The 19219-nt window shown below is 39.4% G+C and overlaps 1 protein-coding gene and 1 long non-coding RNA gene across 2 annotated transcripts in view; one reads left to right on the top strand and one right to left on the bottom strand.

Annotated features, from left to right (window-relative positions):
• Positions 1 to 4155: 4155 nt before the first annotated feature.
• The window catches only part of LOC130687030 (proteasome subunit beta type-3-like), a 35610-nt gene continuing 20546 nt past the window's right edge, over positions 4156 to 19219 (bottom strand). Inside the window, exon 5 of the mRNA XM_059497672.1 lies at positions 4156 to 4165. The gene's annotated coding sequence lies outside the window, so the exon portion shown is untranslated. The remainder of the gene's footprint in view (positions 4166 to 19219) is intronic.
• LOC130687033 (uncharacterized) lies at positions 13096 to 13689 on the top strand. Its single transcript, XR_009000013.2, has 3 exons — positions 13096 to 13232; positions 13288 to 13481; positions 13581 to 13689. It is a non-coding gene; the product is annotated as an uncharacterized LOC130687033 (long non-coding RNA).

The following is a 19219-nucleotide window of genomic DNA, read 5'->3' as shown; positions in this document are numbered from 1 at the left end:
CTCAAAACCCAAAGTTGAGCAGTCATCAACAAAATCGGATATCGCAACGAAACTAAAGACTACGGAATACGGGTCGAAGGAGAAAGAACTGGACTTATCAACTAACTTAAATCTACGTTTGGTAGCATCTCTTTTCCATAGTGGACCAGTAGCTCGAACCAACAAAAAGCAGTCTTCTACTGCCCTCTCGACAACTGGAGCAAACTACATATCTGCTTGTGAAGTTGCAAAGACTGTTGCCTGGCTGAGTTATCTACTTAAAGACTTCATCAGAACTGAAAATTAACTTGTTGATATATTTACTTAGATGCTGGCAGCACAAACTTTTGATAAGATGAGAAGGAGGGTCAGTGTAGGACAGCTATCTGATTAAGTCAACAAGGGTTTGGGGGAGAGTGTTAATATCAACATATTTAGAACACACCCTTTTCTTCTCTTCTTATATTCTTGCCAATATTGCACTAACACAAAATGATGCTGTTTAGCCTCGGTATTTTTGTTTTTCCCTTTTCCCCTTCGTCTGCTACTGTAAATTGTCAAGAGCTTCTGTCGCACACTTCTACTTATATAATCGTTGCTGCAAATGGTAAAGTTCTGTAGCGTATGTAATATATAATTACATTAGATATAATGGATTCATTCACGAGCTCTGGGAACTAATAAGGTAATGAGTGCATGTTTGTATAGTGCTTCTGATCTTAGTTTTCAACAGTAAAGGTGTAGAAGAAAGGCCTGGTCTTTCGGCTCATTTTTCTGAGGGTTGTACGTTAGAACTGTTAGTTATTTTTTGTAGTATTACTTGTAGGGTAGTTGCGGCAACACAATTGTTGTCGTTCTGCGACCGAAAAACTTATCCAGCGTTTCTCCCATGAGTCGGCTATCATTTCTCCTGCCCACAATTCCCAAAAGAACCAAAAAGCATAAGTAGTCTCGTTCGTCATTTCAAGGTAACGAATAATAGTGTCGCGAGGGGAAAATAGCTGACGTGGTTATTATTCTGAAAAGACGTGACAACCAACGTTTTAATTGCGTAAAGTAGACCTTCTCATGTAAGATGATGTAACACACGTAGCAGATAAGTTAGCAAAAGATTAGTAGTCTAAGAATTTATGTAACCCTAGAGATGGGGCGTATTTCCATCACGATGGTATAAAGCCCATACATTTTAGCCCTCTTCTAGTTCTCACGGATTTTTCTAGTTCTCTACACATCTCTATATTCAAGTTAAGTAAAAACGTAGTCACTCTCTATTTCTTAGTATTGTATTTTTCCTTCAGAGTTCAAATACAAATTATTACAAAGTTAAGTCCAGTGTGACAATAGTATGGAGGCTGTAACCTGAAAAGGAATATTCTAGGAACTTTCTTCATTGAACACTTTCCAGTCTGTCTTTGTAACCCTCATCATGATATTGTTAAAGCTGATCAAATAATACAAACAGTATGGTATCTTACATGGAAATAATATCACCTTGTTTCATTACCTTATCTTCTTACAGAATAAAAGATGATCAAAAACGGGTGCTTCTTATCAGAGGTAAGGTTAAACCAGTCTAAATACATAAATAAAAAAGTCTGTAGCAAATGGGTAGGTTTGTCGGGCTAAATTAAACGTAGGGGTAGGTAAGTCAGATTTTTAAAAACGAAGGGGTAGGTTTGTCGGGCTCAACTACACGAAGGGGTGGGTGTGTCGATCAGCTTTCAACAAAGGGTTAGGCATATCGGTCTGTATTAATCGATGGGGTAGGTGTGTCGTCCGGTTTCCAACGAGGAGGTAGGTATGTCGGACTCTTTTAATTGAAGGGGTTGGTGTGTTGTTCAATTTCCATCAAAGTTTAGATATGTCGGACTGTGTTAATCGAAGGGGTAGCTGTGTCGATCAGTTTAAACGAACAGGTAGGTATGTCTGTCTTGATAGAACAAAAGAGGACATGTGATGGCTGTAATTGTAGTATATTTATAATGGGGTAGATATGAGGGAGGCGTTTTAAATTTTTTTATTGAGTACATATGTCGGGATAGCTTTGACGGGAGATGTTTTTCCAATTTCTGAAGGGGTACGTATGTCGGGGTAGGTTTGTCGTTTTTTGGGGTACTTCTGTCGAAACAGCTAGGTACTTGTGACGGAGGGTAGCACTGTCCTCATGCCTTACATCAGGAACGACTTTCCACCGACAAAGCAGCTAGTCATACAGTTGCTTCGAGACAACCACGAATTAAGGGAACAGACAGCATATAGGGAAGAAAGTACCAAAACCACCAGTAGGATTCAAACCCCATCCACTACAATGACAAAAAATGACGACATTTGAGCTTTAGCAACAACAATAAGCGACAGGTACGAATTCAAAACATACCCATCTACAGTGGGAATGTAAACGATCAACCGATAGGAATCTGGTTGCATAACCCGGAAGCCATAGCAACAATCCATGAATGGCTCCAAGAGTCCACCAAAAAGTTTTAATTCACACGCCTAAAAGGAACAGCACTGCAATGGCAAATAGCGCGACTATGAGAAGTCCCGCAAGAAACGTAAAACGTCTGGAGACATGCGTTTAAAAAACATTTAAAACATCCATTAGATCGAGCCAAACCGAAAACAAAATTATTTTCCGTCAAACAATCCTCAAGCCAACCAGTAAGACATTTCACAGACAAAATGACGCAGGCGTATAACGTGATGTACAAGGAGAAAGGAGACAAAGAGCAAGCTCCAAATAGCGAGCTAACAGCACTTAAGGAGGACATTTTAATAAAGGTGTTGTTGGTTAGATCACTTCAATCCATTAAAACGAGACATTTCCAAAACACAGTACACCAAACTGGCAAAACTTTACGAAAGCTGCATTAAAACTGGAAGACATCGCTTACAATACGCACGCAATGGAACTCAAAACTGTGTTTAAAATGGAAACACAGTAGCTATCACATCTAGAGATTTAGAAGGAGAATTAGAATCGGAACTAGAAGAATTGCAAAATAATGTAGTGCAACTGAATCGATCTGATACAAAACTGAAATTGGGACAAGATGCGACTCTAAACATTGTTGACATATGCCGACAAGATATATCCATATAGCACATCTCTGCCGTCGGATGTCCGACTGTGATCCGAACATCCGTTAGATATCCTGCGCCATATCGGGTTGTTCCATGGATGTCCGTCGGCTATTAGAATTTGAAGCCCGGTGGAGGTGCCAAAACATGATCCTGAGGACGTCCCTACAACAGCAAAGAAGAGTTTCAGATATTTTTTTCTTTTTTCTAAATAAACTTTGTTAAAAAAAGAGAATTTAAACCATGTTTTAAATCGTTTTCGAAAAGACCTCTTAGGTTTTGATTCAACATGAAAAAGCTTTGTTAAAGATCACAATACGTAAAAATGATGTTATATAATTAAACTGTCGTTGAAAAAAATTATTTGGTTAAAAATTAGATCATGGCGAATGAAATGACAAAATGTTAAACACATTACATAATACATTGTACATTGCAATATATTTATCTCATCAAATCTTACTCAATTTTCAACATACGTTAAAATAATAATTTTAATTTTTAATCCTTTTTTAATTACATAATTACAATTCCTAATATTATTCATCTGATTTGTGTCAAAACTAGATTAAAATACCTTACCTCCTCGTTCATCCTACAAAGGTAGATAATGCCGTTACCAATAAACCAATCTTAATAATAATAAAAGTAAATACATTCGGAAATTGCGCGAAGTGCCAAAATTCCTGACTCCTTTTATCTCCCAATCCACACAGAAAAATGTGTCTCCTTCAGAATGATAAAGGAAGAGGTAGCAAATTGTCTTTAAAAACATTTGCTAAAACGTCAAAAGTTGTTTGTGTTAAAATGGGGAAGATTAGGTAACTATTTACGGCCGAGAACCCCATCAATACCTTAAAGAAGAAAAGTGTTTGCTGAAACGAACGTGTTAATGAAACTGTCTGTTGGACTTACCAATTGTGTAGAGTTGAAATTTCTGCCTCACTGTGGGCTCATTTTGGCTCGGGGAGCCACAACCTCAATAGCAAAATATACAAAATCATTTGGAAGATAGCAGTGGTAAATAATCCCATTCATCTCTAAGTACAAATTGTCGAACTCTGATATCTAAATATAAGAAAAATGTAACGTTAACCAAAATAAACTACAGTAAATGTAAACTTGCCTGATATTCTTCTGATGTCTCGCTCGAGCAGACGTTACTTTAACAATCGCCAACTGAATTGAAATTTAGCATTGAGAGGTAACCCAATGTTTGCCATATTTTTTTGCTGTTTTTTAAATAATTCACAATTATTATCTAAAACGGACTTAAAGACTTACTGTAATGTTTAAATTATATCCTTGTAAAAAACTCCTTCAATAATCAAAGTTATTATATAAAAAGATTTTTGAGATGAAACCATTCCCCGGTGTTTACGGAAAGACTACTGAAATGATAAATAATGGTAGTTTCGACTTTCCAATTTTCGCATGCTGATTCAGCATTTCAGCTAGTCATCGTTAAGTTGTTCATGGTGTAGTTTATCGTCTGTGCTATGTCTCTGCTGCGTCTGGAGTTTTCGTGTAACATTAAGTGAATTTCGCGTTTGGAACATTTCGCGTTAGCAACTAGTGCTTCTGTTACTCTGTGGGCTACTGCCGTCTTCCAATTTTGTGTGTGCTGTGCCGTTCCGGATTACTTTCAGTGCCTAAGTGCTTCTCTCGATCCTGTCCAGCGGCCTGCTCTGTTCCTGTCCAGCTGCGTAGTCTTCCTACTGAGGCCCCTTACTGTAGATTATTAAAATGGATCAGTTTTTTATTTGTCTTCCAAACTTGAAAGTTACATGTTGTATCTTATATGTCGGTATATGTCAATACAAAGAAATTTCTCACCATAATTCCATCGTTGTGTTACATACGTGGGACCGAATTGTGCTATGCAGAGATAAGGAGATGGGACACGACCGTGTTAAAGCCGCCATGACACATTTTAGCGCAACATCTAGCGGCTAATTCCTCCCATCATCATTAGCAGACGAATTCCCTGCAAGGAACCAATGTGGCAGGCGGCTAATTTGAATATGGGCAAGGAAAGTCGGACATTTCGACAGATAAAAACACACAACGAAAGTTCTGTGACTCGGAGGGCGATGAAAACTCGAGAATCAAAAGGGGTCGATTTTCTGGAATTTTTGGCTGATAAATACTTTCCAGGGAACCTGTTAGTTAATTATCGAATCTTATCCTGCAAAATACCCAGCCTCAGTTTACCAGTTGTTCTCATTAGTTCTAGATGTGTTTTCTTCTTCTCTTTGAGTAAGAATGTGCAAATGCCTCCCAAATGTAGTGCCGTTAACTGCAATTCGAAGAGTACTGATCAACCAGTTTCATTTTGTAAGTTTCCTAAGACCTCGTGTATTTTCAGTGAGTTGCCGAAACAACTCCGAATTACATGTTACAATCATGCAGTATTTATACTACTAAAGGATACAGAAATTGAAGGTAAAGTGGGAGGAGATACGTTCACTTTCACTTGTGAAACGCTTGAGGGATGTATGAGGTGTGGCCTCCTTTTGGTTGGTTTGGGCTCGTTACATTCCTTTCCCTCTTCGGTAAGAAGAATTGGTCCTCCAATTTGCATTTTCCGTCACCGACTACAGTTGTTGCTATGGTTGAAACATAAAGCTTGTTCCTTCACCTAAAATTTAAGAAAAAGAGTTGTATGTGATTTTAATAAGGTTGTTGGTGTATTGTCTTCTTTCTTTTCTTCTTTTATTCTTGCTTTTCTTTCTGCCTGGTATTTCGGCTATGTTGATTATGGCTTGATCATTTTCCTCGCGGCTGTATTATTGATGTTCTTTTCTTCTAGTTTTAGCCAGGGAATTACTGTTATGTTTTAGTTCCCATTTTTGGAATATGACTCGCGCTCTGTTACTGCATGTTTTTTATTCAGCCGTGTGTCCGTGGGAATCTTTTATCCTTGTGTCTGCTCCGTGCAACAGTAATATTTCGATCATGTCGATTCGATTGAACCCGGCTGCTACATGTAGGGCTGTTTCTCCTGAGTTGCTTTGTTGATTGATATCGATGACTCTCTTGGCACAAATTTGGGTAGCGAGATCCTCTAGGCCATACATAGCTAAATAATGCAACACGGTTTCCCCCCTTGGTGTTGTAATGTTGATGTTTGTTGGTGTCCATATTAACTTCGCACTTTCTTGATTTTTGTGTGTGATCACCAACATTGAGGGAGTTTCTCCGTTGTAGTTGCGAGTCGTAAATTCGCAATTGTTATGTTTCAGGATTCTTAATAACAGTAGGTCGTTTTCAGCTGCTGCGATATGGCCAATAGTTTTTCCGTGTTAGAGTATCTCGGGATCTGCTTCGAAGGATAGTAAAAGATCGGTAATATCATACCTACATCTTCGTATGCTTGTGTGGAGTAGCGTTCGTTCGTCTTCGAATCTTTCGTTGAGGAATGTGGCCATCTTCTTTCTCGGCCAATCTTGTTGCATTTTGAATTTATTTTGGATGCACCTTCTTATTACCTGCATTGGAGCTCCCATCATCGTTAATGAAAGTTTTCCGTTTTCTAAGTCGATCATGGCTTATCTTCGTAGTTGGACTTTTTCTGCTCGGGCTGCTGATAGGGATGCTAGTTTCGTCCGACTCGTGACTCGTGATCATCCGAAAATTTTTACATGCCTCTGTTTCTCTTTGTTGGTTGTCCGGCTTATTCTGTTTTTGGGAAGGTTCACACTGAAGATAAGTGTCACTGTCATTTTCTAATATAAAATCAACACTGTAGACACTTTCGCTATCGGGTGCTATTCCATTATACGCCGTTAATCCCTCGTTCTCATCTTCACTCGATTCACTGCTGTCGTTCAGTTTTTCTTGATTTCTAAAAAAGTTGATCTTCTTTTGTTTCTACCTCTCCGCTCCATCCTATGTATCTCACTATTTTCTTGTTCTCATCCGCATTTTTCGTACTTTCTTTTGCTCTGTAGTCCTGTTGCTCATCCTCACCTTCGGTATCGCTAATAGTAATAGCTCGTATATCCTCTTCATCTCCTGATAAATGATGGCTACTTCCATTTTGTTATCCTGAGTGGTGTTGTTATAGGCCATTTGGGGATGAATTTTTGGTTTTTAGTGCACACTTGGCTTTGCGAAACTTTGTTGGAGTTATGCCGTTGAGACACTGGGAAGAGTTTGGTTTACGCATTTTGCAAAATCTTACTTATTCAAAGATCTTCATGTTGTTTTTCATAATTTCTTGTTTCTCTGTTCCTAATTCGATAACAGGTTTGTCTTTGCATTTAATTATGTTCCATTTTCTGTTTCAAACCCTTTTTGGGCGAAATTGTTTCTACGTCTTGTGTTGCGCTGACATTTGGATTTATCGCAGGGCGAAGCGACGAATATCCTGTTTGTTTTTGAACTTTCTTTATTCCTTTTTAGTCATTGTCATTTTCTTATAGGGGTTCTTGCGTTTTTCTTTTTCTTTGTGAGTTAGTTTCTGTCGTTCTCTGGTACGTAACACTGCTTGATTTGTTATTCTGCTCGTGGTTTGTGATGCCAAATTTCGATTTTAACTACTGTTCGCGGTATCGGCGACAAGTTGAAACCGCGTTGTCTAGCATTGATAAGGCACTATATCCCACTCCTGAGAGTCATTTCCAGCGGTTTCGTCCCAAGGATCGGCAAATGTTTTAATAATGAATAATGTTTTAGAAAGATAATAATAATAATCCGATTTCTTATTCAGGAACCATCCTGGGTATGCGCGATATCGCGTCCGCTACCCATTGAGATTCGCTCGCTTTCTCTGGTGGTTGGAGTCGGGGATTGATATTTTCCATCCTACTCCGGTTTCCTCCTGGTTGGTGAAGGAGGTTCTCCAGCGCGAGCACGATAAAGAGATGTTGCCGCTCACAAGAATTTTTGAAAAACATTTTGATTTTCAGCATAATTATATGGATACTGATGCTCCTGATGATTTTGTTATTGATTTTTGATTTTGTTAGTTTTGTAGTTGTGTTAGTCGGGGATAAAAATGTTATTTGAGTTTGTCTAAAGTTGTAATGCTTTCATTTCTATTTTTGCTTTTGATTTTTGTGGATAATGTGTTAGTTGGAATACAAAATTGTTATTTGAGTTTGGTTCTGTAACAAAGCCAATATACATCTTCAACTTATATGCCCTTTCTGTAGTATCTTTAATAAGTGATTAGTATAAAAACATGTCTACTGCAACAACATATATACGCAACACGGGTGACCTAGATGAACACCTGCTAGCTAGCTGACGCATCCATGTGTCATCAGCATCACGCCACTTATAAAACATCTTTGATTGGCGGCACGGGCGACGCCCATCATCGCACCATTATCACGCCATTTTAAACATCTTTGATTGGTGGCAAATACTCGCACAGCAACTCACCAATTTGCCAATATGCGAAGAGTAATCGTGAACCCAAAATATGGGAAAGATCAGAAAAGAACTTGCATCTGAGTAAGGTAGTCGCCTGAGTTTATTCTTGTTGCTCTTATCCTTTGGTTAGTAGTATTGCGCAGTAAATTGTACTTTTACTGTGAATCTTATTTGCTTAACTTGCCTTAATTTGCGTCTGTGAAAACTTAATTAGTCTTGGACAGTGCATTTGTCCTTTTCTTAAAACACTTGTTCAATCTATTTGATTGTGAATTGACTTCGTGAGCGGGAGGTTTATCTCGTTCGCTTGCGTGTCGATTTCTTTCCGCTACCTACTCGTGTTATCACGGTAAGACTTAGTTATAATTGTCTCTCTCTTCTCTCTCTTTAGTTTCCCTACTGTATCTTTTATTTCTCTTATGTCTTGCTTCTTGTAGTATGCTTAATCTAGAATAATAAATCCATCATTGTGGGAAATACGCCTCCGAGCTCGTTATTATTTCATTTTGTCTTAATACAGTAAAGTCAGTCTCCCCACACGGGAAGATGCTTTACAGTTCTTTGTTTGTTTTTACTATAAAGTTTCAAGTAGGGGATAATGGTAAGGAAAAAAAATGATAATCAACTTATTTGTTGAAGCTTTTAAATTCTGGTAAGTGCGTTATTTACTGGGAGCTGTTCATTCATTATGTAATTAACTAAGTAGTTGTCAAGGGCTATGTTTTGTGGCTACTTTTAATTTCAATGACCTTGGGGATTTTCACTTTTTGGCTGAATTACTGCTGTCTGTTTCTGGCATGCAACGACATAGGTCTTCCCAGACCATGCCATACCCGACGACATAAGTGCACGTGGTGTGTCTTCCTGTACACCGTTTGGGTGTGTCAGTTTCTTCGATAGATGGGTAGATTGATGAATTTGGTGCGCTTGGCCGTGGAGAGCGCATTTGACCTTGTCTTTCTGTTGTCAGTTGTGCTGGGGCGGACGTTCTTATGAACGGTTGTTCGATTGCTATGTCTGAATGGTTATTTGTTTCTCGTGCTGGTAACATTGATGCGAGTTCGTGTTCTTCCTCTATGCCATCGTCGTATTTTCTTGTAAGCTTCTGGTTTCTACGGATATGATTTTTAATCTTTGAGATAGGGTTGCAAATGATGAAGATCCGTAAGCATACGAGAAATAGCACGAATCCAATTGCTGAAAGACCTATTATTTTCAATTTGTCGAACCATGAGAACATATGATCTATCTGATTATCTTGTTGTTCTGACATCACAATATCTCCAACAGAATTGGAATTTCCCTCTTGCATTCTGCCTACTAGGTCATTCAGGATATTTAATTGTTCCATCTCCATTGTCTCGTGTGCTGGATGACTTTTCAGCGAGAAGTCGAAATTATTAAAGTGGAGTTCTTCAAATTCTGTAATGAGGTCTAGATTAGGCATGTGAATGGCAGGTTTCTGGCGTATCCAATCTCCTGTTGTAGAATTGTGTTCCCAGGTATGTGGATTTCCATTTAAATTTACTAACGGTGTTTTCCAAAAACAATGGGAATATGGGTGAATTGACCACCCATCTGTTCCGATCGTACAGTTCTTTCCTTCGTAAGTGAAGAACGGTTGGAATCCACATTTAGTTTCGTTTGCTGATATAAAAATTCTTTTTGCTTCACATTGTTGAAGTGTCATTGCTTGACCGAACCCTTGTAGTCGTGTGCAGATTGGTAAGCCTACTGCTGCTGCAGCTAAAATTCCGTTGGTTTGAGCTAAGATAACGGCCTGTGTTCTTTTGATTGCCGATAGTTGACAATAAACATCTCGAATTTCTTTTGCAAGTTTGTTCTCGTGGTCTGTTTCAACGCTGATTTTATATTGGTCGTGCATCTTACTTATTTCGTATTTAATCTTGTCGTTGAATTCTTCGATGTTTTTAGGTAGACCGCTTCCCACATTAATTAATGACTATTCAGTTTTCTGATCCATTAACAGGGACTCTGCTGGCGGTAAATTTGGAAAGTTGTTCTCCTCGATGGCCCGGATTTGATTTTCTTCTGTTGTAGACGTTGTTTCTGTTGTAGTTAATGGGGTCATTCTGGCTGTCTGTGTTGACGATTGTGGGGTCATTGGACTCTCGTTTACTGTCGTCGTACTTTGCGTAGTTGTGCTTGGTTGGTGCGTTGTTGTTGTTGCTGTTGTTCTGGAGCTTGTCGTAGTAGCCGTTATTGTTGTTGACGTAGGTTTCGTGGTTGTAGTGGTTGTTGAAGTTGAAGTTATTTTAATAGTTGTCGTAGGCCTAGTAGTAGTGGTAGGTTTAGTGCTTGTTGACGTGATTATTGGTTTTGTAGTTGTGGATGGTTTTGTTGATGTTGTTGTTATACTGGGTTTCGTTGTTATTTTATGTGTTATTGTCGGTTTGTTGGCTGCTGTGCTTGTAGCTAGCCTAATTGTTGCCGTGGTTTTTACCGTTGTTTTTGTCGTTGTTCCCAAGGTTGTTTTTATTGTGGGCTTTGTAGTCGTCGTAGCGCTTGTCGTTGTTGTGCATTTTTCTGTTGTGGGCGTGGCAGGGGGAGTGGCCAAAGGGTTGTTGTTCTCTGATTGGTTGTTGATCTCCCTTAGCATTAGTGACGGTATAGATGGGAGTGCTTTCCCGTCCAATGGCTGTTGAGTATGTATCGCTATAATGGCTGCCGTTGAAAGTGTTCTTATTTGATATGGGTTGCGATATTCAAAGCTAAAGTGTTGTTTTTTACTGGAGCTGTGACAATGCCCCAGGCTCACACGTCCTACTCTTTGTGTTAGACACTTCCTATCTGATGAAGGTGAGTATAATTCAGTTCTATCTGTTGCCATAAGTTGTCCTGTGTGTTCGTATGTGCCCCAGATTGAGCTTGTGTTGGCTCATTCCTGGAGGACGAGCATTGTTGTGTTGGCTTTTACACAGTTGTTCGTGTTTAACGGTCTGATGGTGAAATCAGAGGTATATTCGAAAGCTTGTCCTCGTTCTGCCGTTCTGCTGCAGTTAGCAACTGTATTTTGTGATCGCACTAATGGGTCATTACTGGTTACAAGTGTCCTTAGTTCTTCTTGACATTTGGTCCAATCCGTGTTGCATTCTTCTAGTGTCATCTGTTTGTTTACGTGGTGAGTCAGACACTTTTCACTCGGTGCTTTCCCATTTTTCAACAATCCCCAGGCAATCATGTCACAGATTATATTTCCGCTGCCGTGATTAGTTTTTAAAATTCCTCCGAATATCGGCGAATTAATCGTTGTTGTGATTGCTCTTCGCTGTTCTTGTTGTATCTCCTGCATTTCCGTTAATGTTGTATCCGGGAAGTTTTCTTGGATGTCAGGGTTGGTATTCACAGTTTCAAAAACCCATTGTTGTGTTGCACCATTTTCATCATCCCTACATTCTGCTAGTATCAGAGATAAGGAGATGGGACACGGAATAGGGAAAGCCGCCATGACAGATTTCGGCCCACCATCTAGCGGCTAATTCCCTCCCGTTATCTTTAGCAGACGAATTCCCTGTCTAGTTCCATAGCAGACAACATTGTTTTGTTTTTTTTAAATGTCACTTGGTTACTGCAGGCTTCTGTGTGTTTTGTAGTTTGTGTTAAAAGTTAAAATGTGGTATTCGGAAATAAAATAAGTCACCAATAATTTTTTTATAAATTTTTGTATAATATGAGCTTGGTTAACTTATTACGTTTTGAAGTTTCTTCACACATGTTTTGATTGAACAATTTGACATAGGATAAACATCTGAGTTTTAAGAATCTATAAGCAACAGTTTCTATGAGGTAAGTAACATCACAATTTTCTGAGTGAGCTGCAAGAGTAGGAAACATTTGGTTAACATTACTTTTCTTTAGGACTTTCTGGGTTAACATGGCAAGTATATCACACTGGAGTTTTAATCCTTGGGCCAACATTGATTGAAAAACAGATTCGCATGATAATGCAATTGTGTACACAGAGTTTGAAGGAATGCATACCCATCTGCTCGTTCTTAAATTTGAAATGTTGGCTGTGGCTTCTTCCAATGGATCATCCATGGAATCAAATAAGGCATTTCTACACATGACACATTTGAAGAGACGTTCAATTTTTAAAACACAATATCCAGCAATGTAGGCAAGGCACTGGTTTGTAAAAGTATCATTCATGTTAGACGCATTTAATTCTACTACATTACTGAAAAGCTCAATCTCTACCTCCATCTCAGTGTCAATAGCATCATTTTCTTTTTCACAATTCAGGTCATTTAATATTGCAAACGGAAGAGGTGAACAGTTAGATGACAAAGAAGGTGTCACACCACCACTCTTAATGACTAACAGTTTCCTCATGATATACTTGACTTGAACGGCTGTAGGATTGTTATTTAATCCACCTCTTAACCGAATCATACTAAAAAAATACTCCAGAGGATCTTGTTGGGTAAGTCTTGTACATACATAATCCAAAGGCTTTTCTTGTGTGAGCAGATTCCATGCGAGTGATATTGTTGATTTTATGGTGGTAGTGAAGCCGATAATCACAGCCTTCCGTTTACTGGCACTTACTAACTTGCAGGAAGTAAATGCCAAAGATTTAACAAAATTTTGTAATCCTTTAAGTTCTTTTTCTTTTTCCAACAGGTTGGAAATTGTCAGTGGTGCTCTGTCATCTGTTTGTTTTGGATTCCACGAGTTCAGGATGTCGAAAATCTTGTTGAACTTCCGGCAGTATTCCTCAGTGGCCTCACTTCCCGCAAACTGCAAAAAAACACCATATTAAAAAGGTAAAATCATTCGTATACCATAATGAAAATATAACTTTACGTTTGGGTGTTTCAGATCCTCCCGTAAATGGCGAAGAGTATCCGCAGTTGAATTACTCAAAACTTGAGCAGCCAGAACTACTTTCATCTTGTGTGTGCCAATGTCGACGTGGTTTTTAGTCAACTTGTTACCAAGACGAAATCCTAAACGGTTCTGGTATTCGAAGAGCTCGGTTATGTACGACCATTTTGCCGGTTTCGGAAAGCCAGGTATAACAATTCCTTTCGGTGTCTGTGCTATTAGGTTACGAGCCAATTTTAACATATGGCAGGTATCTAACATCACGTAAATGTCTTCTTTGGTCTTAGGATGAAGGAAAAAAGTTTTCATCGCAGCGTATTTTATACGGTGGATTTTCATTTGCTCTGAAGTTTTATTTGTGCGCCGGCTAGGAACAGATTTCGGTGGTTTTTGGGGAATCCTGATGTTCAATCCAAGGGCATTGACCATCGTTAGATTTACCGCCAACCCATCAAAAGTAACTACTTTTACATTTACGTTGAATTCATGACAAGCAATAATGACATCGTTCAGCACTTTCGACTGGCCCAGCCCGGTTAAATGGTTCGTAAAATAATAAGCTACAGGCGATCTCCATTTTCCATCTAATCCTACAGCATAGAACACCAAGACTTGTGTAGCAAGAATGTGGTGATCTGTTTCCCGACTTGAAGGTTTGTCATCTGGGAAATCGGTAAATCCCATATATTTCTTAAGTTGCGGGTCGTAGCACAACGCCTTCTTGATAGACATTTCATCGAGACTAAGGGTTACATCTTGGCCGTGTGTTCCTTCTGCAATGTCTGTCTTTATCTGAGCTAAGGCATTTATTAAAATCCCGGAAGAGCAACCAACTGGTGCAAGGTAGCGGCGAAGACTTCGAACGGACGGCAAGGTAAAGATTGTTCTAAGTTTTTCATACGCAGCGTTCGAATAATAGCTTAGGTTTATTGACAGGTCCCGGATGAATGAAGAGTATCTACGGTTTTCAGTTCTTTTTCCGGAATTCCATTTTTCATTCAAAAAGAGTTGGTAAGCTGTGTCGGACATGTCTGTTTTTCTTATTGTGTTTTTTCTAACTTCTTTTAGATCGTGGCATTCTTTTGTGGACTTTTTTAGCTGCTGTTTTAAAATTGAAATTTGGCCAACTTTGATGTTTATGTCCCTCAAATTCTGACGCTCTCGAAGAGACATCACAATAATTTTTTGTTTTTGACGGCAATTTACTCTTTTAAGGTAATCATTTTCACACTTGTACTTAATGCGCAGCCTGCGATTTTCTTTTTCTAGGTGGCGAGTATGATTTGCGTATTCTTTTTTTAAACAAGTGATCTCCTCTGTGAGTTTAGTAACGTCGTCAATACAAATATTATTTTGTGATGAAGAGCTAAGATTGTCATTAAATGAAGCCAGCTCAGAATTGCAACGCTCACCATCCTCATTAAAATCGTTTTCTATATATTTGTCAATTACAGGTAGACAGGGGCTGGTAGGAGCTTCATAGTTATGATCTAACCTTAGTCTTTTTATGGGGCTGATAAAATCCGCGATGAGTTGTCTGCGAACACAAGGCAAAGAAAGAATGGTGGAGTTGTCGCATTCAACGCTGAAGTTCAGGTCAGCAGAAACGATGTCATATTCACTGGTACACTGCGTATTAACCTTGGCAGATCTATTCAAATTAACGATATCTGATTCGTTTTCATGCTGGTGTTGTGGCCGCTCAGTTTCGGTGTGTGTGTCTAAATCAATCGGATTAAGTTTGCTGTTAGACAACCTATTTGATTTTCGGCGAGGAGTCCAAGTTAAAAAAGCGGGATCAAAGTGAAGAGAGCACAACACGGAAGATTTTGAGGCTTAAATCCAGGTGCACAATGTTTCAGCCAGATAAGTAGTCGCTGATCATCAGTGGGAAACTTATGAAATGAAACTGATCGATCACTTCTCTTTGAATTACACTTGACGGCACTACAGTTGGGAGGCATTTCAACAATTTTGCACAAAGAGAAGAGGAAAAACACGTCTAGAACGACTGCGACCACTTGCTTAACTGAGGTAGTGTATTTCACAGGGTTAACATTCGATAACAAGCTACAGGTACCCTGGGAATTAATGCCAAGCAAAACCATTTCTGAAAGTCGACCCCTTTGGATTCTTCGAATTTTCATCGCCCTCCGCATTACCCTCCGCGTTATGAATCACGGAACTTTCGTTATCAGTTGTCATCTGGCAAATTATCTGACTCTCCTCGCCAAATTCGAATCAACCGCCTCATTACCTGCAGCAACTCGTCTGCTAATGAGGAAGGGAGGGAATTAGCCGCTAGATGTAGTCCCAAAATGTGTCATGGCGGCTTTAACACGGTCGTGTCCCATCTCCTTATCTCTGGCTAGTATGATGTTTTGGGATGATCCAAGCGTTATGCAAAGATGTGATTCCTGTGCGATTAATCGGTAATTTTGTTGGTCTAGTATCCACCGTGTAGAATATTCGGAACAAGTCGCTGCAACCAGTCGATTTGTTTCTCCTTCGGTGATGCAAATATCGCTGTTTTGCATTCGTATTGTTTGGTCAACGATGTATTCAAATTCTGACCCCAATGGAAGTGGGTCATCGTTTTTAAAGCGAAAGTGAGCTTTCATCGGGTTGCTTTCTCCGGATTTATAGATTATATGTATTGTGGCGTTATAAATTATGTACTGTCCTTTTTCGTCTTTTTTGATTGGTTGTTGACGTCTCGTTTTTATTGATCCCCAGGCGTACGAGATGCTGTATAGGCGTTTACCGATATGATGAGCGTTTTGATTTTGAATGAAGTGTCCTTCCTGCTGGGTGGTGTTTAACGGACCAAAAGGGCTTTCAATGGGGTCATCTGGTTTTTCTTGTCGTAGCGTGATTTGTTCTGCTACACAGTTGAGAGTGTGGTATTGTTTTATGGCATACCACTGCCCTTCGCCTGTTGGAGTGGTTGTAAAACTCAGTCCTGCTGGTCCGGTCTGCATGTTGTTATCGCCACACTTCTTGTCGTTCACCATTTTCCAGCATTCCAGTGGGGTTATTAGTTAAGTTTCTTGTGAATATATTGTGTCAAAAGATCCAATTCAAAATGATCCTGTTATTTTCTTCTTTTTTATCCATTGTTTGCATGTCCAGCCTTTCCAAGAAGCTGCTGGTTTCTGCGTTGTTTTTAACGTGTACAGCGTGGGTATTCTGGGTAAGTGTGCTGTATCTGTTTCCTTGTTGTTGCAGTAATATGGTGCTTCTATATCTAAAATTCCTCTGGTCTTTACTTTGTTACAGTCGCATACGGTTGAATAGATGGGATACGTTGATGGAATGATGGTTAGTAAGTGGATGAATATTATTCTCAGTTCCATCTGTGAAATAAAAATTTGAAGGTTTTTTAGAATCTTGATACTTCATTACGTTGCTGTAAGTTGTATCGTGGATTCGTCATTCTAGTAGGCGCAGGATGATTTGGTATAGGATCGGGAATATTTGGTGTGGTGATGTTGCGAAACTCTTCTTCTGTCGCTCGATATGTACGCATTTTAGGGGGAGGCTTTCTTTCGTTGTTACTGCTGTGTTTTCTTGGCCTTCCTGGTCCTCTTCGTACTGCCTCATTACTCGGTCGGTTGGTTTCACATGATGTTCCTTCTGTTCCTTGATTTCCTGGGACGTACAATTTTAGGCGGTTGACGTGTACTATCGATTTTAGTTTTTCATTTTTGGCGTTTTGAATCTCGTAAGTGAGATCCGAGTAATTTTTGGTAATTTTGAATGGTTCATTCCACCTGTTGATGAATTTTCCGGCAGTTGGTGGGGCTTTTAGTAGCACAAAGTCACCAATGTTGTATTTAATTGCTTTTGTTCCTTCGTCGTAATATCTTTTTTGTCTTGTCTGCGCCCGAAATAGGTGTTCCTTCGCTAGTTGCTGAGCCTTCTTCCATTGAAGTGAGTACATTACACTGCTTCTTCGTATGTCTCGTATCGTCTGTCTATTTTGATGTCGTTTGGGAGCACGGGGTGTCTTCCAAAGAACAGGAAGAATGGGGTTTGTTGTAGTGTTGATTGCTTCGCTGTGTTGTAAGCAAACGTGACGAACGGAAGATATTTGTCCCAATTTCCAGGTTCACTCCCCACGTAGCAAGCTAACATGTCACATAGGGTTCTTAAATTGTTCTACTAATCCGTCCGTTTGGGGGTGGTATGCTGTTGTTCTTATTTGTCTGATCTTGAACATTTTGCAAATTTCTTGGATTAAGAACGACAGGAAGTTAGTCCCTTGATCTGTTAGGACTACTTCGGGGGATCCATATTTCGTATAAATATCATAAGCCAAGATTGTAGCAATTGTTTGGGCAGTCTGATCTTTCCTCGGCACTGAAAAAACGAAACGGCTGGCGTAATCTGATAGGACTAAAATGTACCTATGTCCCTTTTCGCTTATTGGAACTGGACCCACAATATCCATCGCAAGTCTTTCCCACACCCTTTCAGCTGGGGGCATAGGTTGCAATGGTGCTTTACTTCCTTCCATAGCCTTGCGTTTTGCGCATTTTAAGCAATTTTTGATGTATTCTGTTACGTCTTGTCGCATGTGTGGGAAGAAGTATTGTTCTCGCAGTCTGGCTATTGTTTTTTCTATTCCTAAATGTCCTGCTAACATGTGGTCATGATTTGCTTGTAAGATCCCTGTGATTGACGTCCTAGGGACTACTAGCTTTCCTTGCATATCCGTTAACAAACCTTTTCCGTTGATTATAAAGTTGCTTCTAAATCTGTTACTTTTCTGATCTTCTTGTATTTTAATCATTAATTTTTGGCAATATTTATCTGCTTGCTGTTGTTCTAGCCATTTGTCTTCTCTCCAAGACCTTTTACTTTCACTTCCAATTTCTCTTTCCATACCATTGATTTTCTTTCTATGATTTTCCCTTTCGAAACTTTCGCTTTCTGTCTGACTACTTTCGTTTTCTCTCTCAAGTTGTTCTTGTTTCCTTAATCTTTCAATTTGTAGTTTGTTTTTTAATCTTTCACTTTCTTTTCGATTTCTTTCAAGCTCTTTTATGACAATTTCTTTTTCCTTTGCCCTTGTTTCTACTCTTGCTAGTGGCACTATGGGAATACGACTTAGGGTGTCAGCATTTTGGTGTGACTTCCCTGGTTGGTACCCAATAGCGATGTCCAATTCTTAGAGTTTTAGCGCCCATCTAGCTAATCTTCCTGCGGGTTCTCTCTTGCTCATTAGCCATTCCAAAGGTCTATGGTCTGTAAATACGGTAAATCTGCGTCCGTATAAATATGTTCTAAATACTTCTATCGCATGGATGATTGCGTAAGCCTCTCTCTCTGTGGTTGACCACTTGGTCTCGCGGTCGTTCAGATGTTTAGAGCTATACGCTATGACGACTTCCGCGCCGTCTGATTCACGGGGTTCCTGTACGTCGGACTCCTGAATCCGCTGATTGAGGTAGAGTCTGTATCTGAGCCAAGACTGCTCCTATTCCGTATCCTGAAGCATACGTGTAGATGATAAATTCGCGCGTGAAATCTGGATACCCTAGGATAGGTCTAGTTATGAGACAGTTCTTCGATACAGTCAATAGTGTCCTTTTGTTCCTCTCCCCATTTCCACTCGGCTGATTTTCTCGTTAGCGCTGTCAGTGGGTGGGCTTTATCAGCAAAAGCCCGGATGAATTTTCTATAATAGCTAGCCAGACCTAAAAATGAGCATAATTCCTTCACGTTTTTGGGAGCTGGGTATTCGATGATTGCTTCTAATTTTTTCGTACTCGGTGTTATTCCCTTTTTCGAAACAATGTATCCTAAATAATCTAATTTTTCCTTGAAAAATTAGCATTTCTTCCTTTTTAACTTTAGTCCTGCGTCTTTAAGAAGCTTAAATACCGTTTCTAGATGTGTCACATGTTCAGCAATATTATTA

The sequence above is a fragment of the Daphnia carinata genome, chromosome 2 (assembly GCF_022539665.2).
Source record: "Daphnia carinata strain CSIRO-1 chromosome 2, CSIRO_AGI_Dcar_HiC_V3, whole genome shotgun sequence".
In the NCBI taxonomy this organism is placed as follows: Eukaryota; Metazoa; Arthropoda; class Branchiopoda; order Diplostraca; family Daphniidae; genus Daphnia; species Daphnia carinata.
The sequence above is the reverse complement of the archived record's forward strand: the minus strand, read 5'-3'. Positions and strand labels throughout refer to the sequence as shown.